Genomic DNA, 15,978 nt, shown 5'->3' with positions numbered 1-15,978 from the left:
AATCTGATTCATTTTTATAATAAATTATTTAAAAACAAGTTTAAAAAAATATAAAATCTTAAGTGCTATTAAAAATTGATTAGAAATGCATTATTCTTTCATTGACCCAGTTCAGATTGTTTTTAATTTTTTTTGGCCAAAGCTAATAAATTTGAGTAGATGTTTCAGACAGACGTTTTGTATCATTTGGTCATCAGTCAGTTAATCACAACTTCATAAATATTGATTTCAAATTACATTTATTTTTCATTCCTGAGAGATAACTTTTTTTGTTTGTTTTAAATTTATATACCCTCACCTGGATTGTGGTTAAAACTGAGGAAACTCATTTAAAAAATTGTATTAAAAATTAATCAGAGGTGCTGGCCTAGTTGCATGGATGTCAGGCCTGGTACCATTCTCCCACAAGCTGGGAATTTTGACCTAAATTGTCTCAAGTCAATGAAATTGAAGATGCTTGTTACTACAGCAGAGGAGCTTGGGTTTCTCTGGCAGAGTGGTTTGGTATTGTTTTTAAGAATAGATTGATTTATGTTGTCGCTTTCACTGCAAAACTGCTGGAAGTTCTAATTCATCCATTCATTTAATGCATTTTTATTAAAAACATTAAGAACAACTAACTCAGACAAAGTTCTGTCACATGGAGCTTACATTGTAATGGGAAAATTATGCTGCACTGGCTTGGAACTAAACCTGGCCTCTTGAGTAGCAGTTGACGTTTTAATACTGAGCCTGCACATCAAGTTCATTTGTAATCACAACATAGTATTTGCAGAATAAATAAATGAATGCAATTAGTTACTTATTTGTTAATTCCATCAATATTTAAATATTTTTATGTGCTAGACACTGGTCTAAGGGCTGGGTATACAGCTGTGAGTCAGACAAACAAGATCCCTGACTTTATTTATTCATTCAACAAATATTTCATTAACTACCACTATACTATTCATGAATCACTTTATAAATGGAACAACCAAGCCCAAGTCTTCTATTCCATCACAAAAGGCCTATTTCTACAGTAATTTCTTTTCTGGATGCTCTTATAGTTGTTTAGCCCCTGGCCATTTTGGCAAGTTATAATTTTAAATATTGTAAAATGTTGAAAATTGGGTGATTGTTTTAAGTTAGGTCATTTTAAAAAGAATGCTTAGTTCCACCTAAGGCTAAGTGGTACTTCACAAATGTTTGTTGAATGATGGAGAATAAATGAAGGAAATATCACCTCCTGGGAATATTGTAATAGGAACCACCAAGGAGGAGAGGTTATACAACATGCCAAAGTAGCAGATTAGGGAACCCAGCTCTGAGATACTGGCTGCTTTTGTCTTTAAGTTGCCCGTCAGAGCACATTCGTTTTCTTCCTGACCTTCTTTTATGTGTGAGAAGACATTTCAAGGTGATGCTTCCCCATTGGAACCAAAAGCCAGGCCCCTGTAAATAATGCTGATATTTTCATCCTATTTACTGATGCTGTACAGATAACTGCATTCTATCTGGGGGCACCTGTCCCACAAAACCATCCTGCACTTGGCCAGGGGGTCCTCAGCAGCTGGTTAGTGTCTTGCCAAGTTGTTTTTCCTCGAAATAGGGTTCAACACCTCTTTTATGCACTGAATGCTCCCACTCACTGTTTTGGCAACTGAACCATTTATTACAAGTGCTATTTAAGGTCTGGCTTTATTTCCCCAGATCTCCATCCTCAGCTCTTTGATCTATGTCTTTGCTTTTTTTTATCCCTCACACCCTTCCTTATGACCAAGTCTCAAGTTTCATATCCTTCATGATCCTTTTCTTGTCTGCAAGCACCTCATAAATGCCTTGCCTTTCAAATCCTTTATTACTTATGATCTGTATCACCCAGTTTGTACCTCATGTATTTATTCCATGAACACTTATTTAACATCTACAGTGGGCAAAAGCACTATGCTAAATGCTAAATCTAAAAAGTTAGGTTTAGCCCTTTCCTGCTGAAGGTTACAGTCTAAATGCAGAAAGGCAAATATATTGGTGAGCCACCAATTATATAGTGAGTTAATTCCTGCATGAGTAGAGAGCGTACTTAACAGCCACACAAAGAGGCATATATACCTATATTGTTCTCTATATTTTTGAAAAATCTCTCCTTAACCAGACAGAAGGTCCCTGAGCATGGGGAATTCAGCATTATTCATGTATGGCACAGTGCTGAGCACACACAGGTCACAGAAAATAATGGCTAACTGATCGGCAATCTTTCCCTCTTTAGCACTGTATCTTTATCTCTTTCTGTCTCTATTTCCATACCACCATTTTAGAATGTTTATCAATTTATTTGTCACTGTCCTTCTTGGCTGGAGCATTGCATTGTGTATTTGATATTGTTGAGAGCTCTCTTTCCCTCTGCCACAGTGCCTAATAACATTTAAGATGGTTCTTGCTCCGTCATTTTGGTTCAAGAGTGAAGCAATGTGGAGCAGAGTCCATGGCTGACTCTTTAGGGTGAATAGCCTGACTCTTTAGGGTGAATAGCCTGAAGTAAAAACCCTTACTATTATCAGTGAGTACGATGTGTTACTGTAGCATAACCTAGTCTCTCCTCATGTAACTTTTGGACATATGATTTATTTCCATTTCATTTATACATTTTTGCTATGAGCGGATTTGTGTTCCTCTAAAATTTATATGTTGAAGACCTAACCCCCAATTTACTGTATTTGGAGTTAGGATCTTTAGGAGGTAATTAAGGATAAATGATGTCATAAGGGTGGGGCCCTAATCTGATAGGACTGAGGCCTTCCAAGAAGAGGAAGAGAGACCAGGGCTTGCTCTCACTGCCCGCCATGTGAGGACATAGCGAGAGCCTGGCTGTCTGAAAGCCAAGAAGAAAGCCCCCACCAGAAACCAACTATAATGGCATCCACATCTTGGACTTCTAGTCTCCAGAACTGTGAGAAAATAAATTTCTGTTGTTTAAGGAACTGGTCTATGGTATTTTGTTATGGCAGCCTGAGCAAAGATACTTTTTAAAATTTATATTTATTTACGTGTTTTTCTTATTTATACTTTTTTCCTTTTTATGATTTTTCTTATTTATGCTTTTGTGGTTTTCTTAAACATTAAATTTAACACTAAAAAAACCCAACCTTAAAATCATCATCATTATATCATATATTTTAGTGGATGTTCTATCTAGGATATCTTTATAGTGAACAGTATTCAAGGGAAACCAACATGAAAACCTAAATTCAACTCAATTTCATAGAAATGAATCTTCTAGTAGTAAGAAGTAAGAAGGTATTTTATCAATCCAGAGGTGCTTTGATTCTCCTTCCCTGTCCCCATTTCCTCCTGTCCTTACCCTTCCATCAAAGCATAGAGTTACACATTGTACATTTTGAAGAAATAGTCTCAACCTAATTGCTCTGTTTTACAAAAATTGAGTGGAAGCAAAAGGAAAGAGTCTGAGTTTTATCATAATTTCCTTGTCGACATGTAACTCTTGCAAAGCTGCAAAAGGTAACCCAGATAGCACAGTGGTTCAGCCCAGCAGGCATTTCTGAAGTGTGTACTGTGTGTTCCTTACAGCAACTTTTATAGATAGTCTGCTGTTCTTCCTGTTTTATAGTTCCGAGAAGTGAGGTTCGGAGAGTTAGCAAAATTACGTAACTATTAAATGCCATTAATGGATTTTCTGACTCACGTTCCAGTAGCTGGTCATTCAACAATCACTCATCAAGGATGCATTATGTTCCAGAAACCATGTATTATACCTGGAGGATATTAAATTCAGTGAGATATGGTGTCTACCCTCAAGGAGTTTGAGTTATTCTGGAGCTATGGATACATTTAAAACTCAATTGAATATAGTAAGATAATATAGCTATAATGGCCACCACTTAAGGAGCACTTACTTTGGGACAGGTATGAGTTCTGCACAGTGCTGTGGGGACCCTAAGGAGAAAGTCTCTTTCAGGCAGGGATCAGGCAAGTTTTTTCCACCTCCAGTAACGAATGGTTAGACTGTCTAGCAGCAACCAAGGACAGCAAGGCCCTCAGAACAGAGGGGACTGCATTTGCAGAGTAACTGGCTGGGTCGAAGGGTGCCTTCTGTCATTGGGATGCATGCAGGAGGAAGAGGAGTTGGGAATATTCCAGAATTTCTAGCTTGTACAACAAGAGTTGGGGGGTGGAACATAGGCAATTACTGAAATTTTTAAGTTCACTCAAGATTCAGTACTGTGGTGTTTAATCTCGCTTATATGTGAAATCTAAAAAAGTTGAATTCAGAGAAGTAGAGAGGAGAATGGTGGTTACCAAGTGCTGGTCATTGGGGATAATGGGGAGAAGTTGGTCAAAGGGTGACAGGAGAAATGAGTTTTTGACAGCTATTGCAAAGCATGATGACGATAGTTAATAGTAATGGGGTATATATTTCAAAATTGCTGCAAGTAGATTTTAAATGTTTGTACCACAAAAGAATGTATGTGAGGTGATGGATATGTTAATTGGCTTGATTTAATCATTCCATTTTATATATATATCAAGATATAACATTGTACCCCAGAAATATATACTTATTGTGAATTAAAAAATAAAATAATACTACTAATAGAAAAGATTCAGTATTGCGGCCATAATGTGAATACTCATTGCCTGGAAGAATTAATACCTTCCAGACTGTTAGGTTAATATTTGCTATAAATAACTAAATTATGGGAAAAGCTGACTGAATTAAAATAAGTCAGGAATTTTTTTTTGAAAAAACAAAGTACATCATGGTATACTTCAATATGCAAAATTTTTAGACTCTTGTTTTTTGATTAAAACCTATATCTAAAAGATTAATGAAACAGGAGAGCTCAGTTTTACAGTGTTTACACAGATATGAGAAACTGATGCAATAGGTGGATAGTGAATAGGTAATCACCAAGAAGATGCAGTCTAGTTGAATGATAAGATACAATTAAAAATAAAATTTCAATTCATTGGTGTTTGAAAAGCTTTGTCATTATTTTGTATTTTAATCATTATTTGAATGACTCTGTAAGGGATAAAACATCATTGTTTTAAAAATAAACTTGCAAAGTCTCTAAAATTTAAAGCATGTGCTGAATAAAAAAATGTTAATTTTAAACTGCTTATAGTCCTTTTTTAAATTGGTGAAACTTTTATTTAGAATATGTTGTACTTTTTAGAGAAAAATGAAGGCGATGTTCTAGAAAAGGAAAGCAAGTCATGAAAGAAATGTATGTATTCTGTATATATACTGTATGGGTATATATACTGTATGTATACAATATGTGTATATACACGCCCACTCTGCCCCGCCACCTGCCTTCATGTACCTATGTAATAAACATCTATTATCCAGAATTCAGTCAGAAAGCTCAGATAACCCTTATCAATAATTCACAATTATAATTGGGATTCTGAATCACTACATGATTCTGAAGGATCATAAGAGATCTCTAGAATCCTCAAGGGTATATTAATTCATGTTAAGGTCAATATTATTTTAAATTTTATTTTGTTATATTACTTGAATATTGGTTATTCCTCTATTTTAAACTTGTTGCTCTTATTTGACCTAAATATTTAATTAACTACCTTTTAATTTGCTATGTGTGAATACTTGTGAAAAAGTGATTTAACATGCACATTTCAGCTGTGGGTGTAAATATCGTATTTAATGAAACACCCCTCAGTATATAAGGACTATTATCTACATGCCCCACTACTGCTTTGTTTGTATGTTTGCTTCTACATTAAATTTTTGAGGTCTTTGTTATAAAAAAGATGTTTCTTTGGTTTAAGAAAAGAAAGATCTACATATGATCTTTTGGTGTATGGCATCAGTGGGCTTTTTGTTTAGTTATTCCAAGTTCTAACCTTCAGTGATAAAGCTTGATTTGGTAGAGGCATCTCTGGGCAATCAATGTTTGCCAGAATGTGTTTTCTATTTCTCCCAAGAATTGCAATCCATAGTAATCAAGATTGGGTCTTCAGGTTAAAGAACCCATTCTTTTGGAGCCCTCTCCTCACCCAGTTTCAATTTGAAGGAATGATAACAAATTCGTTTTCAGGATAATAATAATGGCAGGCTTACTAGAGTCTACTTACTGGATTCTAGTCATTGTAAATATCTTTGAGTTATTTTGTTCATTTAACTCACACTACAACCTATGAGATTGTTGCTATTTTACTTTCGAGAAAACCGATATTCATTCAACAAATTTGGATCTCATTCTGTGTGCTAAACACTGATCTAGGCTTGCATACATGACAATGAAAAAAACAGACACAAAATTCTCACTTTCCTAGACTATACATTCTAGCAGAGGCCGGGGGAGGTTTTGAGCTGTTGCCAGGGTAGCATAAATATTGTGTGATGGGGCATAGAGCATTTGTTTGTAATCACTATGCTTCAATAGTATTTTTTCAGTCAGGTAAGTTCTAAAGAGCACCTCAATCTATAGTGCCTTTTGAACATTCACTCAAAATGTCACAGAATCTGTTCGGTTCAGCAAGTACAGTCATTAACAATGAGGATATGTTCTAAAAGATGCATCATTAGGCGATTTTGTCATTGTGTGAATATCACAGAGTGTATTTACACAAACCTAGATAGCATCGCCTACTATATACATCCAGAATATATGAGGGTACTTCAAAAAGTTTATGGAAAAATAGAATTAAAAGATCATATGAATCTTTCTATGAACTTTTTGAAGTACCCTCTGATGGTACAGCCTATTGCTCCTACACTATAAACCTGTACAGCATGTTACTGTACTGAATAGTATAGGCAATTACAACACAATGGTAAATATTTGTATATCTAAGCATATGTAACCATAGAAAAGGTACAGCAAAAATACAGTATAAGAGATTAAAAATGGTGTACTAGTGCAGGGCATTTACCATGAATGGAGCTTGAAGTACTGGAAGTTGCTCTGGGTGAGTCAGTGAGTGAGAAGTGAGTGAATATGGAGGCCTAGGACATTCCTGTATACTAATGCAGACTTTATAAACATTGTACATTTAGGCTACACTAAATTTGTAAAAATTATTTCTTTCTTCAGTATTAAATTAACTTTGGCTTGCTGTAACATTTTTACCTTATAAACTTTAAAGTTTTTTAAATGTTTGACTATTTTATAATAACACTTAGATTAAAACACAAACACACTGTATAACTGTGAAAAAACACTTTCTTTTTTATATCCTTATTTTATAAGCTTTTTTCCACTTTTTAAAATTAAAAAAAAAGTTTTTTTAAGCTTTTCAGTTAAAGACTAGGACACAATAACACACATTAGCCTCGGCCTCCATAAGGTCAGGATCATCAATATCACTGTTGTCCACCTCCACATCTTATCCCACTGCATGTTCTTCAGGGGCAGTAGCACTCATGGAGTTCTCATCTGTTATGATAACAGTGCCTTCTTCTGGAATATCTCCTTAAAGACCTGCCTTAGGCTCTTTGGAGGAGGTGTCACTCATTTCAAAAATGCATCTATGGTGGTTTGCTTGGTTAGTTTCTTTTTTTAATCACAGACTTGCTTGTAATTAGATAATCATGAACATTTCTCTATATTAATGAAAACTTTTTGGTGTTGAGGTCCATGTTTTCAAACTTTTTAAGGAGCTTGCTGAGATCTGCAAACGCTTCTGCTAAATGCTCTACTGTGAATCTTCTTGGGGGTTCTTTTTTTCTTCTCGGGCAGTTTCTTTTTCTCTTGCTTCTTCTTCAGCTATGCATTTCTGTTCCAAGCCAACAACTCCTCATTAGTCAATTATTTATAAATCACCTCTAGGAGCTCTTCAATGGCATCCTCATCCACACACAGGTTAAATTTGTTTGCCATCTCAACCACAACCTTGTCGATTTCTGCAATCTCCTCATCCTTGGCAAATCTTTTGAAGTCATGAAATGAACCACTTGAGTGTCTTCTTCCAAATGCCAATTATACATTCCTTGGTGACATAACCCCAGTCCCAAGCAAGGTTCCTGATGCAATTGTAGATGTTGTAATCCTTCCAGAATTGCATCAGCATTTTTTCAGTCTTCCTTAGTTGCAGCATTAGCTTAGGAAAAGGTCCTCCTCAGGTAGTAGGCCTTAAAAGCTGCTATAACTCTTTAATCCATTGATTGGATCAAAGAGGTGGTATTTGAAGAAACACCACTTTGATATCTTGATATTTATGAAGATCATAAATAAAAGGAGGATGTGTGGGAATATTATCAACAATAAACAAAAGCTTGAAAGGTATATTATTCTCTAAACAAAACTTCTTCATTTCGCAGGCATAACAACTTAGGAGGGCATCCTTGGAAGAGGAGCTGAGTCATCCATGACTTCTTATTACATCTGTAGTATGATGGCAGTGTGTGCTTGTTGATATGCATGAAGGCCCTGGGGTTCTCACAGTGCCAGATTACAAAGGGTTTTAATTTATAGCCTGCAACATTGTCCCCAAGCAAGACTGTTATCTTGTTCTTAAAAGCCTTAAGACCTGGCATTGACTTGGCCTCTTTATGAATGAAATCATTCATTTCCAGAATAGAAAGCTTTCTACCACATTGAAATTTGCTCTTGCAAGTAAATTTCATCCACAATCAGCTTATCTAGAGTTTACTAAATTTAGCTGTCTTCACATTAGCACTCACAGACTCACCACTCACTTTCCCATAATGTGATGAGTAACAATTATTGAATCATTTATACCACTCACAGCTAGCAGTAAATTCAACATTATAGTTGAGTCCAACCTTTTCTTTCAACATTACCAAAAACTTTTTGCTTTGGTCATGATGGTCATCGTGCTGAAAGGGATATGCATCTCTGTTTGGCTTTCAATCCAGGTAATTAGCAGTTTCTTCATATCTGATATCGGTTCTTCTAGAATTATTGTTAGCCTTGTTGCCTTCAGTGAGGCAAATCCTTCAACAGCTTCCATCACTTCATTCTTGTTCTTCAGAATTGTAGCTATAGTGGAATGGGACATGCCTGACTGACAAGAAATAACCATCACTGATTTTCTACATTTATAGTCCTGAATCACTCTTAATTTGGTTTCCAGCTCACTCACTTGAGGTGGCCTCTTACTGGCAACATTGGCAGTGAATTTTGTATGCTTAGGGGTCATGATGAACAAAACAACACAAGATTAAACCAAGAACAAGAGAAAATAATGCAATCAAGAGATGCAATAAACATGAGACTATGAGGCTGCTGTTGGCATGGCATATTGTTTTACAGTAAACTTTTTTATAAGTGCAAGGATTATACTGTAAAATAATGATGAAAGTACAGTATAGTAAATACATAAACCAGTAACATAGTTGTTCATCATTATTATCAAGTATTATGTACTGTACATAATTGTAGTGCTATACTTATTTTTTTCTTAATATGGAATGCTTCACAAATTTGCATGTCATTCTTGTGGAGGGCCATGCTAATCTCCTCTGTGTCTTTCCAATTTTAGTATATGTTCTGCCAAAGCAAGCACTGTAGGTCCTGTACTTTTATATGACCAGCAGTGCAGTAAGTTTTTTACATCAGCATCACCACAAATATGTGAGTAATGAGTTGTGCTGTGATGTTATGATGACTACAGTGTCACTGGGTGATAGGAATTTTTCAGCTCCATTGTAATCTTATGGAACTGCTGTTGTATATGCAGTCTGTTTCTCAATGAAATAATATTATATGGTGCTTGACTGTATTCCTACTACTATACTATACTTAGCTATAATGGAAATTATAGATCACACATGGCTTAATGGAAATAGCACAAGACTGAGAATTAGGCATTGTGGCTCTGACACTAATATTGAGGGGCAAGTTCCCAAGCTTCTCTGGCCTTATGGGTACTACACAAGATGCCACTGAGCTACTCTAATTTTGTAATAGTTCTGTGTGCTGAATACTTTTAGTTACAATGTATAAAAATCTGTGTATTCCAAAAGCATATGCCAGATGATGACTTTGGGGAATGTAAGGCTTGTGGAAGACTTTGTAGTTTTCAAAGCACTATCAACACATTATCTGATTAGCTTATCCTAATGGCCCAGTGAATAGTTTGGAAAGATGCTCTTATTCCAGTTTTGCATTTGAGGGAACTGAGGCTAAGTGACTTACCCTGGGATGCAGAACTAACAAAAATAAGGTCAAAGACTCAAATTTCTCTCTTCTCACAAATTTTCCAGCTGTTTCTGTTTGGAGGATAAGATTGATGTTTATCTTGGAAAGAAGTATGAAGCCCTTACTATATTTAAGACACTGTAAACATAGATAAATTGAATATTGACCCTCCCTACCTACTCTTTTGGCGGGGGTGGGGAGGGTGGGGGGTAGAATACTTATACACAAACAATTCCTGAAAGGAATAAGATAGTAAGAGTCTTAAGAAAGATTCAAATATGTGGCAATAAGAATTGGGAAGTGGGAAAGATTATTTAAGTATGCATAAGAGAGAAGTCTTCATGAAAAAAATCCCATTTGAGCTGGTCATACATAGACAAATGCAGTAGGAGGAGGGTATTCTAGGTGGAGGTGATAGCATAAACTAAGTTATAGAAATAGTATAGCATTAAGAAACAGTCCACAGTTCAGTTTAGTTGGAGCATAAGGTGGGTAAAGGGCAGCAGTAGAGAAACCAGTGAGATAGGTTGAAGCTGGTGGTGGAAGTCGCTAGAATTTTGGGCCTTGCTTTGTGAGCTCTTGGGGGCCAATGGAAATTTCTAAGCAAGGGAGCATGAGTCTTCAAAAAATTCATGGAGGGATTCACATTATCTTTTAATTCAATTTTTCCATGAACTTTTTGAAGTACCCTCCTATGTGCATCCAAAAAACTAACCTATCAACAGTGTATATAATGGGCTGGATTGTGGAATAAAAAGGCAGATTATTATATGAGATGCATTTAGTAAAGTTAGTTGAATGTATTAAGCAGTAAGTGTGATGATAAGCCAGGAATAAGAGAGATGGATGTCTATAGGCTAGAATATTGAAAGATTTCCTGGAGCAGAAATAACTTGGTCCAGGCTTAGAGGAATGGTTGGATTTGATGAGGTGATGTCTTGATGGATAAGGATGAGGATGAAGATGACTGAGATTATACCTGTCACTTCCATCAGTGCTCTAGTCGTTTGGGGAGTAAAAAGAGATACCCCCTTTGAACAGCAATGAATAAACTGTGGCCCCTGGGTGAATCCAAGGGCCCAGAAACTCTGGAATCAACCCAGGATGCAGAGATACGGGCTAGACATGACTCTTGGGCTGCGTGGCCTAATCTGAGAGCAAGTTCAGTTCAAGAGGAATGCTTACTACCACTCAGGGGTTCACAAAAATATGACTCAACTCTAGGGAGAATACCAGACTTTGTGGAACTCTCAGTGGCATTGAAAACTAAACAATGATCATTAGATTTACAGATAGATGGAAGAAATTAGACCAGGTGGCTGGACAAAGCACAGAAGTGCAGCCTGAAGCAATGTAGCTCTGCTGTAAATGGCTGGGGAACAGCTGCAACTGACAGCCCCTGCTGGCATGCTGCTGTTAGCGATTGGCATGTTCAGTACCTGAGAAGTGACGTGGAATCTTCAGGGCTAAGCACTGGGGCATTGGGCCTTAAAGGCTGGGCCTGAGCTAAACATAAGAAGGCAGCCCTCTTTCTGCTGTTGGATATATTGTAATTCACTCACTCAGCAAGGGGAAAATACAAGCAGATTACTCTTCCCGCTTTCAAAAGGAGATTAGGAGGCCCCGTTTTGAGTTCCTTAGGTCTTATAAGCCATTGCTATGTACAAAGTAACCCTCCCACAATTGACAGACATTAGTATATTAGTGTGTTTGTTTTAAGAAACTGCCAAAGTGTTGTCTAAGGTGGTTTGTCATTTTACATTCCCACCAGCAGTATATGGAAATTACAATTTCTCCACATACTGACCGACAATTGTTAGTCAGGCTTTTGTACATTTAGCTATTCTAATAGGTGTGTACTGGTATCTATTATGGTATTAACTTGCATTTTTATAAAGGATCTTTTCTTGAGCTTATTTGCCATCTATGTATCTTTTTTTGGTGAAGTGACTGCTCAAATCTTTTGCCCATTTCTTAAATTGGATGTTTGTCTTCTTTTTTAATTGTAAGTGTTCTTTATATATTCTAGCATATATATTCTAGTAGTATAGTATAATACATTCTAGTCCTTTGTCCAGTATAGTATATTCTAGTCCTTTGTCAGAGACCTGTTTGGCAAATATTTTCTCCCAGTTTCTGGCTCGTCTTTTCATTTTCTTAACAGTCTATTTTGAAGAGCAGAAGTGTTTTCTTTTGATGAAGTTGTTACTTTCTGCTTTGCCCATCTCTTTGATTCTTTCAAGTCTAGGAGTGAGGCAGATTCTCTTGCTCCACCTCAGCTGATGTTTGAGGGCCATGTTAAGTTGTTCCCTAGTGTAGTTCAGGCCTTCTATACGTTTGTGATTCCCTAGTTTCTACGGCAAGAATTGAGGCATAGAGTGAAGGATCATCAGGTAAAATAGAGGTTTTGTGGGGGCTATCATCGGGTCTCAAATTCGCCTGACATCAGCTCTGAACCACTCCACAAGATTTTGAGAGAGTTTCTCTTCTGTTCAATGTAAGGAGATTCCTCGATAAATGTCTTCTTGGAGTCCCTTGCATCTCTTGCAAAATATGAGTTATGGAGAAAGCCAGGGAAGATTTGAGTCTAAGCCATGTGACTTGCGTTAGATTTCCTCTAAGGATTCCTTGAGTGATTTTAAAGTATGGAATACTCCTGAACCATTTGCATCATCACCCAAAAGTGTCAGAGCCAACAAATTTGCTTTTTGACTAATCATTTATTTATCTATTTATTTGGAGAAAAAGCCAAGGTAATGCTTAATTTCCAGAAAGATGTCTGGAATATCCCTTAAAAAACATGAAGCACAAACTTTGTGCTTCTCTAAAAACTTTCTAAAAATGTGTTTCTATGTCAGAACTATCTAAGTAAAAACAGATATTTGTTTCCAACCCTATACTTACTGAATCAGAATTTCTAGGCTGTGGGTCTCCATGTGATTCTTATGTACATCCATATTTGAGAACCATGGACAGAAATGTCTTTTCTTGTATGTTTGTTGGGTGACATAATATGGATGCTGGCCTCTGTACTGAGGCCAAAGTGTAATAGAAAAGCAAAGTTTATATTAAATCTCATGTTTTTTACAATAAAAATTACATGCATCTAAAGAAAGTGTAAGGAAAACAGGAAGGGATTCTCACACCTGCCTCTGGGAGAGAAGGAGTTAACTTGCAGGATGCTAACTAGCTGGGCTGGATTATTACCTGCTCTAGGCAGGAATGCACCTAAGTCTGTTGGCTGCAGGCAACAGAGTCCCTAAGGGGCATGGGGCAGAGGCATCTATGGTTGGGAGGCATTATTTACTGCCTGTTCTGTGGGGCTGAGAAAAGTGAATGTCATTTTATTGAAGTCAGGAATGGAGAAGAATGGCAGAAGTCATTTCCTAGAGGTTTGGCGTTTGCCTGCAAAGATATAATACATGTTAAAAAATGGCTTTTACATTTTTTCTAACAAAATAAAAACCTTCCTGTAATTGTTTATAGTAACCAGTATGTTAGTACAATAATAAAAAAGAAATGGTGTGTATCATGATATACAAAAAACTTCAGGCAAGTAAGACATGCCCTTCATCCACCACATAAGACCATCCAAAGCCAATAGAACTTTCTAGTCATACTGGATTATACACTGTCCTTTCCCACCTCCTCACCATTGTCCGTGTGTTTCCCCCTGACTCTTACCAATATTCTATTCACCTTTCAAGGACAGACTTAAATAACAAGCACCATCTAACCACATACCCACCCTCCAGCTTGAAGGCTCTCCACATCTTGCTACTGTCTACTTTCAACTCTTCATTCTTGCTCCCTTCCTGCAGGAACTCACTGCCTTACTCGGATACATCTCTCTACTGTCCTCACAATGCTAGGCATGGTCTAATATCTGTTTCATTATATTTACCATTTTCTACCATTGTCTGAAATGTTGTCCCCCTTTACGTACTATTTTAACATGACCCATATTTTTAAGATCAGAACAAATCCCATGTTCTTCACAAGTTTTTGCCTGACCATGCAAGTCCACTTTACTTCTGTCTCTTTTGCTACTTTAAGAGTCTATAACTCTTCTTTGGCATATTTTATCATTTGTATGATTTATTATCTTTTTATGAATGTTATCTTTTAAACTAAATTATGAGGTTTTTGTAGGCTGTATGTCTTCAGCTTCTTTATATTCCCCTGTCAGGCTGTCCTAGAAGTCTAGCAATTCTAATGTTTCCTGGTGAAACACCAATATATGAAGAGAAGACTCTAGAGGGTGGAGTAATACACACAGAGTTATATTCTGATGTGCAGCTTAGACCAATACCTGAGTCATACCTGGACTTCTGATATCTCACCAGATGGTGGTAAGGAGTCTCTTACTACAGAGTCTCTTTGTATTCCTAGTTGACAGTAAATTAATATTTGCTGAATTAGTGATTAGAAAGGACTTCTCATAACACCAAAAAACATGATATACTCCACTCCTACCTTTTTTTTTTAAATGTGCCTTTTAAAACTGTGGTTCCAATGGATAGATTAGAATTAGATGAACTGCTTAGAACTGGATGTAGTCCCTGATGTACACTTGCTGTTTCATACCTCTATGTCTTTGCTCATGCAGGTGACTCTACCTGGAATGCTCTCTTGATCCTTCCTTACTTGGCCAACTTTAACTCATTTTTAAGCCCTTGCTGAGAGTCATCTCCTTCAAGAAATCTTACCAGAAACTAAAGGAATCGTGGCCACTCCTCTATATTTCCAGAGCACCCTGTTCACACCTCTGTTTTAGCTCTTATCATACAGTGTTAAAATGTTCTGTTTATGTATCTGTCTCCCTTGCTCAACTTCACACTTTCCCAGGTCACAACAGTGACATGGCCTGAGCCTGTTATTTCTCAATCTAATCTTTACCCATTCCCCATCTTGCACAGTGTCTGCTATAATATAATAGGCATTCAATAAATATGGTTCTCAACCTGGGAGTGATTTTCTTCTCCAGGCTTCATTTGGTAGTACCTGGAGATATTTTTGGTCGTCACAATGGAGAGGGGATGGGAGTTGTTACTGGCGTCTGGTGGGGATGCTGCTAAACATCTTACAGTGCACAGGACAGCCCCCACTTCCCAGAACAAATACTTACGCAGTTGAAATATCAATAGTGCTGAAGCTGATACATCCCGAATTAAATTGTGATATGAAGAAATGTTGTTTGCTAGAAGCAATGTCTTGGAAATTTTGGAGGCTATGCTCTCATCTCTGTATTATTTGTTTTTCAGGAAGACTTTTGGATATGCATTAACAGTTGGGAATGAACTCGTAATAACAGCAACTTCTGATGTGCTGTTGAAATGGCTTGGTTTCTAAGTGTGATCAATGTTGGAAATTAGAAGTTAAAAGCTTTTGTTCATGCAGGGTTCTGTAGGTTTACTGAAAACCTCTGTATGTAACTGTATGAATCTGTTTCAGTGAATTTAAAAAGATCAAATCTTTGTAAGTGAAAAATCAATTCCAGAGGGATTCAGAATAGCTTTTCCTGGTCATTTATGAACTGAACTGGGGAACTTTGTGAATTTTATGTACTAAATGTAGCCATACTCCCACATAAAACTGCAGGGGGAACTGTACTTACGCAGGAGACTCTGGTATGTAACTGCACGCAGACACAGCTTTCAAATGACTTCAACTCACCTACTTATACCAAAGAGGCTGTCAGTTAATTTAACAAACTATCCCTGTTCCCTGATCTTTGGGCCATAAAAATTGTTCATCTGCTCAGTCACAGGCCATTTAATTTTGGATGCATCGTTGCCAGTTGGTTACAGTAATTAGCATTCCCTATATTGTGGCAGCATCCCTG

General features: G+C 36.9%; 1 non-coding gene across 1 annotated transcript; it reads right to left on the bottom strand.

Moving 5' to 3' along the window:
* Positions 1–9,392: 9,392 nt before the first annotated feature.
* Positions 9,393–9,498, bottom strand: LOC134382842 (U6 spliceosomal RNA). The gene has a single exon (XR_010024108.1). It is a non-coding gene; the product is annotated as a U6 spliceosomal RNA (small nuclear RNA).
* Between the last annotated feature and the right edge of the window lie 6,480 nt (positions 9,499–15,978).

This window comes from Cynocephalus volans, chromosome 7 (assembly GCF_027409185.1).
Source record: "Cynocephalus volans isolate mCynVol1 chromosome 7, mCynVol1.pri, whole genome shotgun sequence".
Lineage (NCBI taxonomy): Eukaryota > Metazoa > Chordata > Mammalia > Dermoptera > Cynocephalidae > Cynocephalus > Cynocephalus volans.
This window is presented reverse-complemented; position numbering and strand designations above follow the sequence as displayed.